The sequence below is a fragment of the Myodes glareolus genome, chromosome 13, assembly GCF_982192425.1.
Source record: "Myodes glareolus chromosome 13, mMyoGla1.1, whole genome shotgun sequence".
Lineage (NCBI taxonomy): Eukaryota > Metazoa > Chordata > Mammalia > Rodentia > Cricetidae > Myodes > Myodes glareolus.
Window position 1 is genome coordinate 42007737 of NC_142038.1, and position 13489 is coordinate 42021225.

The following is a 13489-nucleotide window of genomic DNA, read 5'->3' on the forward strand; positions in this document are numbered from 1 at the left end:
GGAGAGACGTGCTGGGATCCAGGAAAAGAATTGCCACATAAGAGGAATTAGGAGAGAAATGAAAGACCAAAAAATAAGACAGAATAGAATTCAGAACAGAACTCCCCAGAATAGTTTTCCATTCTCAATGAAGTATGAGAGACACAGCCTCTGTCAAAGAAAAAAAAAAGGACATTGCAATAAATAGTTGGTGAAAGAAGTCAAAGACAGCAATAATAGGCTTCCCCAAATCAAAAACTTCTAGCCAAGTTTCAATTTACGCCATGGCTGCTGCAGTAAAAATTTAGTTCAATGAACTCAGTAAAACACAGGAAAGATTCAAGGGATCTTTAAACAGAAGAATGGAGCAAAATCAAAATATAAACAATTAAATGAATGATTCAGATGACAGAGGTAAGAGCAGAAATATGCAAACATGTAATTTTCTGAAAAAATGAGCAGTATCACCATAAACACAACTAAAGATATTCTCAATATTCTCATTGTGTTCAACCATGATTGACTCAAATGCTCCTGCTAACAAATTAAAACCAAAAGAAAAAAAAGGAGAAAAAAGTTTAATATATTTGAAACTTAACACTATAACACATATATACATATATATTTAACTTATGTGTATTTCGTATATTATAGATTTCATATACTTACATTTACACAGAAGATTTAGAATAGAGTTGATTGACTCTGGAGTAACACACCATACTATGAAACTGACATTAGGAGAAAGGACCATGGGTCAATTTTTAAGCTTCCATGATTACTGGTTTCACTACTCAAGGTAAAAATGTGTCCTCTTTCACCAGAGCTCCACTCCTTTCCCCCAGAGAAGCCTAAAGAGTTTCCTTTCCTTTTAGGGAACTCAATTCAGGCCAAACCTGGATTCTTATCTTCTATGAAACAAAGAATTTCAAATGAGTCAATAAGAAACAAAGCTGGGTGTTTTAAACATAGAAACAAAGGTGCTGACAGAGGGAGGGAACGGGAGAGGATGAGAGAAAGAGAGAGAGAGAGAGAGAGAGACAGACAGACAGACAGACAGACAGACTGACAGACAGACAGACATTCAGAGAGGAAGGAAGTGAGGGAGGGAGGGGGAGAGAAAGAGATAGATAGAGACAGGGAAGGAGGAAGGGAGTTGGGAGGAGGGGGTGAGGGAGGAAAGAAGGGGTGAGGGTAAAGAACAGAAGAGGAGGATAAGATGGTTGTGGACTTTGTAAACAGCAAGGCACTTAAGTACAATGGGTGTATATAGGATATGAATGACACTCAAATTGCATCTCTAAAAGTTACTACGAACTCTCTTTTGTTTTTTTAAACATAGTTTGTAATAATGCTTTAGAAGCTAAAAGCAATTTCTTCCTAAACAAAGCTGTAAGCTGAATTTCTGAGGGCTTTGCTAAGGTTTAGGAAAGAGGACCGCCATGATCAAGGTGATAAAGCATTTTAACCCAAAGTAAGTGTAGCTTATTTATCATTTGGGGCATTTTTGTTCAAGACCTTGGTAGAAAATCACAGAAATCATCGTGCCTCACTAAGTAACTGGCTGACACCAGTAGTGTCTGAAGTTCCTGAGCAGCCTCCACAGGAGAGACAAGCCAGGTCCCCAGAGCATGGACCACTTTTTTCCCTTCAACTTTTACATTATTAATATTAATATTTTGCTTCTAATGAACAAACAATTGAAAGGAGACATCACCTCTGAAAACTGGTAGTATTTATTTTCTCCCTTCAAAATCATCTCCTTGCTTTAGGGTCCACACTGTTAATCAACCACAGAAGCCTTTCTTGATGAGTTTTTATGAAGATCCTGAATCTTACTGCACACAGTGTTCTGAGCCATCATGACAAGTTGACCTGAATTGTCCTTCACATTTAAACCAGCTGGCACGGCAGGGCAACATAACAAGACTTTTAACCTAAGCAGATGGCTCGGCGGGCGTTCTTTAAAAGTTTACAGAGTGGGTCTACTTAGAGATGTCACTTGAAAGAATGTGGGAAACTTTTGGTTAATACCGATTTATTGTGAAGTGTTAGTTATGTGAATATAGAATTCCCACTCACAAAAAGTCTTCTAAAATATGAAGTCTCAAGACTACAGGACATCTGGAAATATTCGACAGTTATATGCAAAATTTAAGAGATTATTGATGGAGAAAGGTAACTGTCTAGTTTAATCGCTTTAAGACTAATTTAGAATTCAGAAATAGAATCAAAATGTATAATAAACTATATTTATTCAGCAAGTTATTATTATGCATTTGGTTCTAAATCACTATTACAAAATTTACAAAGAAAAATGATCCATCTGTGGATCGTGCATATACAATAAACACTCTACTTACTCTTCAGAATAAATAACTAAATCTCTACTCAATGGAGCCCTGAACTTTTAAAATCTGATTCTATATGCCGTACTCTGCTTTGACTCAAAACACCTAAAAGGCTGGTCAAAATCATAGAACTTTGGGTTCCCTAACAGTAGAGTATAATAATACTAAGATGACTATAATTTTCTACAATTATTTGTCATAGAATATAGTATAAATTACAGAGTTTAAAAATAAAAATAGTACATATACATATCTTTTATAAATGATATAGAAAAGGTGCATATTAAGAGGATACCTACATTTTCAACTCTTAATGATTGAACAAGAATAAGCATTTCTATCTCTTAAAACATTTACCATTTGCTTGAGGTAAAAGTGATAGTCATATTTCTTCCCAGCTCTTATAAAATCTGTAGTCTATAAGTAATATTTATAGTCACTACGATGGACAGAATGCCAGATCTTCTGATCTCTCTTATCTAACAGCAGTATTCTCTATCTATCTATCTATCTATCTGTCTGTCTGTCTGTCTGTCCGTCCGTCCGTCCGTCCGTCCGTCCGTCCGTCCGTCCGTCCGTCCGTCCGTCCATCCATCCATCCATCCATCCATCCATCCATCCATCTATCTATCTATCTATCTATCTATCTATCTATCTCTATCTATCTATCCATCTCTCTTTTCTTCATACTTCCCAGCCTTTGGAAACTATCATTTCATTCTTAACATCTATAAAGAAAATCAGATATTATACATTACATATGTATGAACCAAAGCTGTTTCTGTCTTCCTATTACTGACTTATTTGACTTCACATAAGACCCCAGTTCCATCAACATTGTCATAAATGGCAGGAATTCAACATTCGGAATAACTGAATAGTATCCCATTATGCATAAGTACTGCAGTTTTGTTTATCCAATCTTAAGTTGATGGACAATTAGGGCATTTCCATTTCCTAGCCATTAAGAACGGCGATGCAATAGAGGCTTGCACATGCATTTCTTTGTATATGTAATCTAGTACTGGATTTGCTGAATGATGCATTACTTCTAGCTTTGATTTTTGCTTTCCATCACAGCTATAACAACTGAAATCCAACCATGTGTGTAGAGGTTCTCTTTTCTTTATGTCTTTACCAGAACTTAATTGCTTAAAAACCAAACAAACAAACAAACACAAAATAACCTTTCTAACTAGAATGCAATGGTGCTACATGGGCATTGTGCTTTGCATTGTCTAATAAGTGATTTCTTCCTGCCCTTTTATGTTCCTGTGATAAGCTTTGATTTTATGTCTTCTGAAAGATGTCAACTTAACTACTGGTCAGTTTTTCATCAGATACTTTTTCCAATTGAACTGTTGACTTTTCTCAGTGCTGATTTTCATATACATACATATATATATATATATATATTAACATCTAGAACATATATATATGATATATAAATACATTCTAGATGTTAATCCCTAATCAAATATATAACTTTAAAAAGTATATTTTAATAGAATTTAATTCTTTGAACTCAATATATTTAAATTATTTTTGCCAAGTCAAATTTTCCAATTTTCTTAGCTCTGTCTACCTGTAATAGCCTACAGAAAAACAAGACATTTCTTGGGGCAATAACTGTAGAAGGAAAAATGACTAAGGCATCTGATGTTGCCTGTCTCTAGAGGACTTGCCTGCCCTAATTACACAAAAATTCAGCCAACCAGCTCATCCTAATTTTTTTTCTTAATTGGCTGTCACAGTTTTTAAACTGTGGCTGTAAAACTTAATTTACATTTAGGTAGAAAAAAATTTAGAAGTAAGAGTCTTAAAACTGTGTTCACAGTGGCCACTATCAACATGACTTATAACAGTGCCATGTGTCTGAGTCTATCAAGCACATTTAAAATACAAAACTCAAAAAAAGAAGAAATCTCAAAACTGGATGGACAAAGATGAGAAACTGGAGAAGCCAATTATGAGAGGAGTTGGGTGGGTGAAGTGTGTTCAAAGTATATTATTAAACTCTCAAAGAGTAAATCATTGCTTAAGAAAGACACAACTCATTGCAAGTATACGTAAATAATAATGCCATCTTTTGGCTGGAAGCCAAACTCTCAATTCTACTGGGTGTTCCAGCCATGGTTTTACTTTTTAGTCTATCTGCCATGGTTTATCTACATGACTATGTACCTAGCACTCATTCCAAATCCAAACAGATATTTCTTAGGGGACTTCCAGCTTGAAGGACATGGCTGCCGTAGGCTCAAGTGCCTTCCCATAGTGCTGTCCTTTCAGCATTTCTCCCTGTTCTTTCTCACCTGGCTCCAAAACAAGTACTCGTTTCATTCAGTATTGTTTTCTACGACCATTTCAAAGATGCTATGCTTCCCTTTTCTCATTTGCACCACAATTTAGTTGGAGTTTTTATGATCATCAAATATAAACAGAACATCAATTTTGTGCTGCTTAAAAAGCAAATACATTTGTGTCTATACACATATGCATTCATATATAGACATATATAGAATCTAGTTGCTATTCATTTCCTAAACAATTGAAAGTTTTATGTGTGATTGGCACCATTTTTTTCAGCTCCCAGCAGAATAATGATGTCATAGTTAAAGACCATAAGTAGTTATTCTTCAAGTAAGGGTTAAGTGAGAAAGCTCTGTTTCCATACTAGAAATGGTACAATATTAATGAAATTATTGCTTTTTCAATTTCATGCACCATTCTACCATTTAGTCTGTATTGTCATTAAAAAATGTCAACCATTTCCAATTATTGATAGTTACTGCACTGTTTCCATAAGAAAAATACATCACAATTTATTTCATATAATTACAAAGATAGTTAAAGGCTTTACATTTTAAGCTGACTGCTCTTCAAATTTGTTTAGTTAAGAACATCTTTTAAATTTGAAATGAAGTCACTAAACTTAATTTCACTTTATTAAACTGACAAATAATTTTCAATATTTTCTCATGTGTTCCACACGGTAATAAATTTTGCATCTATTTATTTTGCTTATACTATCTAAATAACTTTGAAAGTAATTGAGACATTTATCATTTTATATTGAGGCTTATATTAAGATGAGGCTCTGCATTTCTTATTTTTAATTGAAACAGAACTTGATTTAATAAATTGAAAGCATCTCTCTTACAACTAGACTTTTCTAATGGCTGGAGAGATGACTAAGCTGTTAAAATCGTATACTGCACCTACAGAGGACCTGCATTCACTTCTCAGCACCCACTCAGGAGACCCATGACCTCCTGTAAGTTTCACTCCAGGAACACCCAACACCTCTGGTTTCCACGGGGACCTACACTCACATGTGTCAGTGGCAACAGTTGACACATACTAGGCACCTGGATCTTTACCGAGTAAATGAATCAACAAATATCAATCGTCAAGATCCTAAGATTCATATGGACGCATGTATACCTAGCTAGTATGTATCTCATGTTTATATCATGATCTTGCATATTTTGAATGCTTATTATCCCTTATAGGTAGAAAAGGGGATATATGGAGATTAATTAAAAAACAGTATTACACATCTGAAAATGAAAGAAATAATATCACATGTTGTAGTATGAATTCTAATTGGTCTTAATAAAAACTGGGAATCAGATATTGGAGTAATTGCTGAAAAACCAGAGAAATAAAGGAGTCAGCCACTGGAGAGACTTTTCACCTCTACCGAATCCTCAGACTGATGGGGGCAAGATCCTGTCATCATAAATCCTCAGACTGAATGGCTTGAGCTCCTGTCTCCTGCCTTATATTCATCTCTGCCCAACCATATCCCTTCCTGTCTCAACGTCCCTAGAGTTGGGATTAAAGGCATGTGATACCCAAATACTGGGATTAAAGGTGTGAGCTACTACTGACTGGCTCTATTTCCCTTTTGTTCTGGATCCATCTTGTGTAGCCCAGGGTGGCCTTGAATTCACAGAGATCCATCTGCCTTTGCCTCCTGAGTGCTAGGATTAAAGGTGTGTGCCACCACTGCCTAGCCTCTATGGCTAATTAGTGACCCACTCCAGACTCTGATCCTCAGGCAAGCTTTATTTCTTATAGCACAAACAAAGGATCACTACAACATGTTTTTAGTCTGGTTCCAAGTCTCTAGCCCCATTCAAGCGTACTCTAAAAGGATTAATAGTGCTTATTGCAGGTATCCAATTAAATTAAAAACTGCTGTCAAGTGCAGGGCATAGCTATAGGTGTGTACTCAAGAGAGCAGTCTAAAAGATGAATAGATACAGACTCTTTTCAGCCCCACGAAGAGCTTATAGTCTCCTGAGACCATAGTTGCATAGGTAACTAATGATGCTGTTAGGGTGGAGGCCAGCATAGCCCAAGTGGATGAGTGTCTGGTATAGAATAGTGTAGAGATGTGAATAAAGAAAACAATCACTTCTGAGGACAAGGGCATGAAGGGACGCTTCATGAATAAAAGGAACTGAAACTAAAAATTGTCAGAGATGGAATAGTACAAAGAGGATAGGAAGACATTCTGATTTATTACTCAAACTTTCATTTCATCAATAACTTCTTGATAATTTTAGGTATTGTGCATCAGGAAGACTGGCTGAGAGCTCTGCAGAGAAACATTTACACTGCAGAACTGAACAGTATAAAGTAACAGAAAAAAATGAAAGACAAAATTTTTCAGATTAAAACTGGTAAGTGAATTAAAACAGTGTTTTGGGCTTAAGCATCAGGAAATCCAATAGGTTAAAGAGAAAACAATCCAGCAATGTGCTAAAAGTTAAATACTTGCATAGATTTTCTGTATCAGTCTTCTTACATAAGGGCAATTATTTAAAAACTAATTATTAACAATAGAAACTGCACAAGGAAATAGCTGTAATTTCAATAAAACTCAACTTTACTTTGTTGTGTTAAAACATCCATTTTTAAGAAGACATTTTTTATTCATCTACGGAATCAAACAACAAAGACTCCCTCTTCTTTCTCAGTGCCTCTGATACTAATGCACTGCTTCAGCTCGTGAGATCTTTTTGCATGTTAGCAATAGATTGTTGTTGTTTTTTTTTCAAATAGATCATGTCCTTTAAAAGTTAATTTGTCACTGGTCTCTGTCTTTCATTTCTTTTTTTGTTTTCATTTGCTTGTTTTGTTTTTTGTTTTTACAATTTCTGTAGATGATTGTATATCTGAGCTGTACTTATTAGTGTCTTATTTTAATCCCTTGCTTAAGTTTCATGTGGTTGTCCTTATGAATTTAGGTTCAAAAGCAATTCATGTCAGAATCTCATTTTGTGCAATTTAATATCTCTTTTTTGCAGTCTTACCAAATCTGATTCTTCTCAATTTATCCCTTTAAAGACAACGCTTCAGATTTTTATCTTCACCATTGAAGATCCAGTACCTATGGAAGTCAGAAGAGAGCAGTGGATTCCTCTGAAAATGGAGTTACATATAGTTGTGAACCTATGTCTGGGTGCTGGGAACCAAACCTAGGTTCTCTTCAAGAGAAGCAAATGCTCTTAACTACTGAGCTATCCGTCTAGGCCCTCACTTGCTAAATATTAATAAATATCTGCTTGTACCTAACATTGTTTTACTGACAGAGACTACAGCAGTCAAAAGAATCCTCTTAATAAATCTACTGGTTTTATAATCAGTGGTATATTTTGTAGGAGATATAATTTCTGTGATTATTTCTTGTAGCCACCTCTTCTTTTCAATATGGTTAGAATGCATGAATGATAATTATACAACACATATTCAATCCATCTTTTATGCAACATAATTTTCTTGTCGCTTTTAATCTCTTCTGTTCTCCAAACTGGAGAGTCCTGGCTTGCTACTTATCTGTGTCTAATCTGCCATAAACTAAGTAATGATATCTTCAAATTTCTGCCATCACATTTTAATTACAAAGACACCATTTATCTTCCCCAAATGGCTTGCTTTTTTGTAGATATTACATTCTCTTTGCAAAAGCAATTAGCTTCCTTAACGTGTCTTTGGTTCTTTAAATGCACAAATTTTCAGGTATCAGGACCATTGGTTGAATTTGGCTACACATTCTCAGCCCTCATTGTCTGAGCTTTACAGCCTTTGTCAGCCTAGGCATTTTTTGTGTTTTTGAGTTGCTTTGTTGTTTAACTCTATGGCAATATCTGTGCTATGTGTTACTGTTTATTTATTGGTGGGGAGGGTCTTGCAAGTACCACTGTGCATGTGTAGAAGTTAGAGAACAAATTCTGGGAGTTGGTCCACCCCTTCTATGATGTGGGTTCCAGGGTGTAAACTCAGGGAGCCAGGGTGGAAGGCCTCACTAGCCAAGGGATGGACCTCTTCTGGTCTCAGTGCTTTCACTTTAGTATTTGACCTTGGCAGTAACTTACTAAGTACTTATGGGGGGAAAGAGGAGGCGGTTTTTTATGCTCAGAAAAACTGTGATTCTGCTCACCCAAATGTCCCAAAAGCCTTACCCACTTTTCTGCTTCGCTGCCATTTTTGTTGAGAACCCTGGATTGTTTGGCATACAGGCAGTGCTGGTCTCCAGTTGTTTCCCACTATCCTGTAGTGTCATTCCACAAGAAATGAGCCCACCTGCTTACCCCATTCTTCTATTTCCATCATGACTTACTGTGTTAGTGCAATGCGATATAACATTTTATTATATTCAAGCTAATAAATGAGATATATTGAAAGTACAAATGTGTTCAGTCGATTACTTTACCCAGCTACTTTCTTTTCATGCACTGTCAAACTAATTCAGCGATAATTCTCTCAAAATTGGTAAGTTTTACTTAGAATATGGAATTCCAGCCACAAGCGTTGAACATACCCTTCATCAAATACTGTTACTGAAAGACCACAGAATCAGTGAGCTGGGTGCTGTGTGTCAAATGGGCTGCTTGGTATGCTGTCATAGTACAGCTTCACATCCATTCTCCCAAGCTCCACTTCTGTCATTCTCAGCCTGGGACTCTGAAAGTCACAGCTCTTCTCCAGCTGAAACAGGAGACTCTGCCAACAAGGGCCCTTGAGAGGGAAGAGAAGGCTCATGGAGAGACAAGGGATGCTTTCCTTCAAGCCTGCTTCTGTTCTGTTTTCTGTTCTTAGCATTGCTCGCTGGTTTGTCAGTATGGCTGCCGGCTGTTCCAATACTGCCAATGACGATGATTTGTACTTTTTGTACCATTCCCCAACCATCAGCACTGTGCCCCTTCACAGACCCCAGCTACGGCCTCTGGTCCTGCCCCACCAAAGGCTTGTGCTCCAAGCCCACGCAGTATCTCCATGTTATGGCTGAGGTGGAAATGACTCAGCAACATCCGATTCTCAGGGGTTTGAATCCTGGCTGCGTGAGCAACCCATCTATGCAACTAGCTTTTAAGAAGTCCGATCTCTTCCTCTCTTCCTTCTTAGCCCCCAGTTCTGCAGGCGATGAGTGAAAATTTTCCATTTGTTTTTTAAGGTTTCTGGGTCCTTACTGCCAACTGTTTATACTAACTTTCTCCTGCTAGGATAATTGCTGTGGTTTCTACTCTGAACTAGATGCTGAATATGTATCTCTGTCAACAATAGTTATATTTGAGTGGGCCTCGGCATCCCATCAAAATGTTGCCACTAATTTTGCTGTCTGTAAAAATGGTCATTATTTTTACATTTTTTTGAAATTTATATTTCAAGTATTTATATATTTTACTGACATATTTAAAGTATGATAAAAGAAAAATGAGTGTAAGCCTTTCTTCTGTCTCCTAATTTCAGAGTGGTTAGTTCCAGATAACTTTGATAGTAAATAAAAATATTTCCATGAGACCTCCCCCAAGCATGTGTTTTGATAGCATCAGAACATCATAATACTCATTAAAGTCTTTGGAAGTCTTTCTGGGGACCAACTAATCATAGTATACTTTTCTATCTAGGTCTACAGAAGCGCTAATGTTAAACAAAGAATACTACCAACTAGTGTTGAACTGTGTGTTTCTTACATCAACCTGAATTATGTTTATTTAAAAATACACAGCAAAGCGGAACAAATGAAATGATAGGCTATTTATTGGGCATATGTTTAGCTTTTGAAAAAAAACTGAAGAATGAAACCAGCAGTCAATAGTCAGCCTGATGGAAGGCACAGAGCAGAAGGCTGTTGTGGATGGATAGCGAGCGCCACAATATTCGTCAAGCCGCCCTCGGTAACTAAGCGCTTAAATTCAAATACGTTCTCTCTGGGACATAGCTGTAGTCACTATCTTTAGTAAAACGAACTCCAGAAGGACTGACAACACAACATACAAAGAACCTTTGCTTTATTATTATTATTATTATTATTCCACCATGGGTTTTCCAGCATGTACTTGATTGATAGCTATTGTGAAATCATGACCAAAAATCTGTCTTTTACCACTGGTGTCTCCCTCAGGACTCACAGTCACCGGAAGATGGATAAGAAGCCACATCTCCTTAGGATAATCCCAAAGTTACCTAAAGAAACTTCAGCATTACTGCCTGTATTCCACATCTATCAATCAATGATAAGAAGCTGGGTATAAAAGAATCACCCTTACTCTGCTAAAAAAATGACCTTACCACCCTGGTGAGTAGCTGGCCATTCTCTGCAGATGTGCTAGATAGTTAAGGGGGCAATGTTGTACCAATGCAATCCAGCTACAACAATGGTTTGTGGGCTGCACATGCGAGGACAAACATCTATGTGTTGCATATAAAAATAACTGAGCTACACATCCCAAGTGAGCTTTGAAGAACGCCATCCTTTAAAATGTACCACATTTCTCCTTTCTGACCACGAGATGTATTGTCATTGTCCAGACCAAATCAAGAAGCAATGTTTTAACTGGAGTCATTTCTTCAGTGTCCTAAGAGAAATATGCAAAGGATCATCTTGCTAAAAATTATTCTTTGAGGCTTGCCACAAGTCCTCAAGAGAAAGACATTATGACATGCTTCTAATTACAGCTTTGTTCTTGTTGTTTAGCACTGTCTTCTAGCAAGAACTGAAGGTAAGGGCCTAGCTGGGCATGGTGGCACATACCTTTAATCCCAGCACATGGGAGGTGGAGGTGGTTGTATCACTGAGTTTGCCATTAGCCTGATCAACATAATAAGTTCTAGGGCAGTAAGACCCTGTCCTAAACACGTGACATGCGACACACACACACACTCACACAGATTCTCTGAGATGCAAATATGCTAAACCCATGAACCCATAAGTTAATTTGGGAAGGAAGACTAACTCCATCTAAGAATCTAATACATTTTGCAGTTTGTCCAATGAACATAAATTTTACTTAATTTTCTCGCTGTGTTAGAAGACAAACCAACTTTTCTAATTGGTTCAACAGTTGTTGAACACTGTTACTAATCTTTTTAGTTCGCTAATAATTTTATTGATGGCTTCAGAATCCACTGGAGACTCAATACATTTAGTGAAAGAATCTCAAGCATTTGGTTTCTTTTTACCTCTGATGCTCTTGCCATGCTTTCAGAGTCAGTTTGGGGAATAGTATACAGACACACTTCATAAGGGTCTCACAGTATCTAAGCAAGAGCACTTTCCCTATGTCCCTGGGTTTCCTTTGGTCTCTACTACAACTTTTGCTGCCTTGTTTAATTGGTCAAAGAAATAAAGAGATCTTGCAATCTGCTTTTGTGTTTTGCCTCATTTACACTTTCTTTTTTGTTGATGCTTTTTTATTTTTAGAAGTATAGCTTTCCTGAAGGGCACAAGGAACCAGTTGTGTTTCTTACTTTCATAGATGATTCCTGGAGTCGTGAATTACAAGCATCATTGTTAATAGCAACATGCAACCTTGAAGCCTGTTGACTAACAGAAGCTGAGCTTACATGTAGTACTCCCACACTCACATCTCCTCATTCTCCCAGCCTCTGGAGAGCAAGGAAAACAGCTTACAGACAGTGGGGCATAGCTTCAGTGTCAAATACTGGCAGTAAAATTTTTGTTTTTGTGAAGAAGTTTGGCATTAGAATTGTTGTTTCTGTAAAGTCAAGAACTTAATTGTTACTGAGAAATTTTAGTTATTTCTGAAACTAGATATGCTTATCAAGCTATTTGTTAAGCATTTCTATATTCTTCCTGAATTCTCACTTTCTCCCTGAAGGAAAATTAGGTCCAGCTCATCATGCGATGGTGGTGTCTTTTACTCTAGACAGCTGTTTTAGGAGAAGTCAGCCAAGGTGTGCTTCCTACTCCCCAGGCGTAACCTGCTCTATGCTGTGGGGAAACAGGGTGAGACACATGGACAACTTGAATTTTATTTAAAAAGGAGCTTCCTTTTTCTTTGGAACTTTTAAAATGCCTAATATACAGGAAATGACTAGAAAATATGACCAAAGTAACATTGCTCATTGCTAAGATGCCAGGTTTGGATGATTGAAGAATGTTGAAGGATGACGAGAAGGTTAGTGTCCTTTTTTTTTTTTTTCTTTTTTTTCTGGCTGTCAACTAATAACCATTCCTGCTAGATCATTTACACTTTCACTGTAGAGTTAAACACTCATCTGCAGCCACACAATGAAATACATAAATGGAAGAAATGAGGCAATGCCTCAAATATATGACCTTGGGTTTGATCACAGAGAAGCTTAGAGCATCATCTCAGCTTCAGGTGAGAAAACTGAGGCTAAAGAAATACACAGACCACAGGCTGGTTAAACACAGAATTTAAGATACAATGTGTTTCCTGATCTTTAATCCCATCAAAACGCTCTGTTATCAGAAACCAATTTTATTTTATTTTTTAATATTTATTTATTTACTATGTATACAATATTCTGTCTGTGTGTATGCCTGCAGGCCAGAAGAGGGCACCAGACCCCATTACAGATGGTTGTGAGCCACCATGTGGTTGCTGGGAATTGAACTCAGGACCTTTGGAAGAGCAGGCAATGCTCTTAACCTCTGAGCCATCTCTCCAGCCCCCAGAAACCAATTTTAAAACTTAAATATGAGCACAAGAGTCAAATAGGAGTCAAGAAATACATTTGATTATTTATCGTGAGTGTGTGTGTGTGTGTGTGTGTGTGTGTGTGTGTGTGTGTGTGTTGATAGTTGGTAACATGAAAGAAACAAGCAGTTAGTCATTGCAAAAAGATGTATCGAGTGAGTACAGGGGAAAAGGTTGAAA

General features: G+C 37.0%; 1 protein-coding gene across 1 annotated transcript in view; it reads right to left on the minus strand.

The window, feature by feature from the left end:
- Kcnn2 (potassium calcium-activated channel subfamily N member 2) overlaps positions 1 to 13489 on the minus strand; it is a 374515-nt gene that overhangs the window by 236146 nt on the left and 124880 nt on the right. The window lies entirely within an intron of this gene.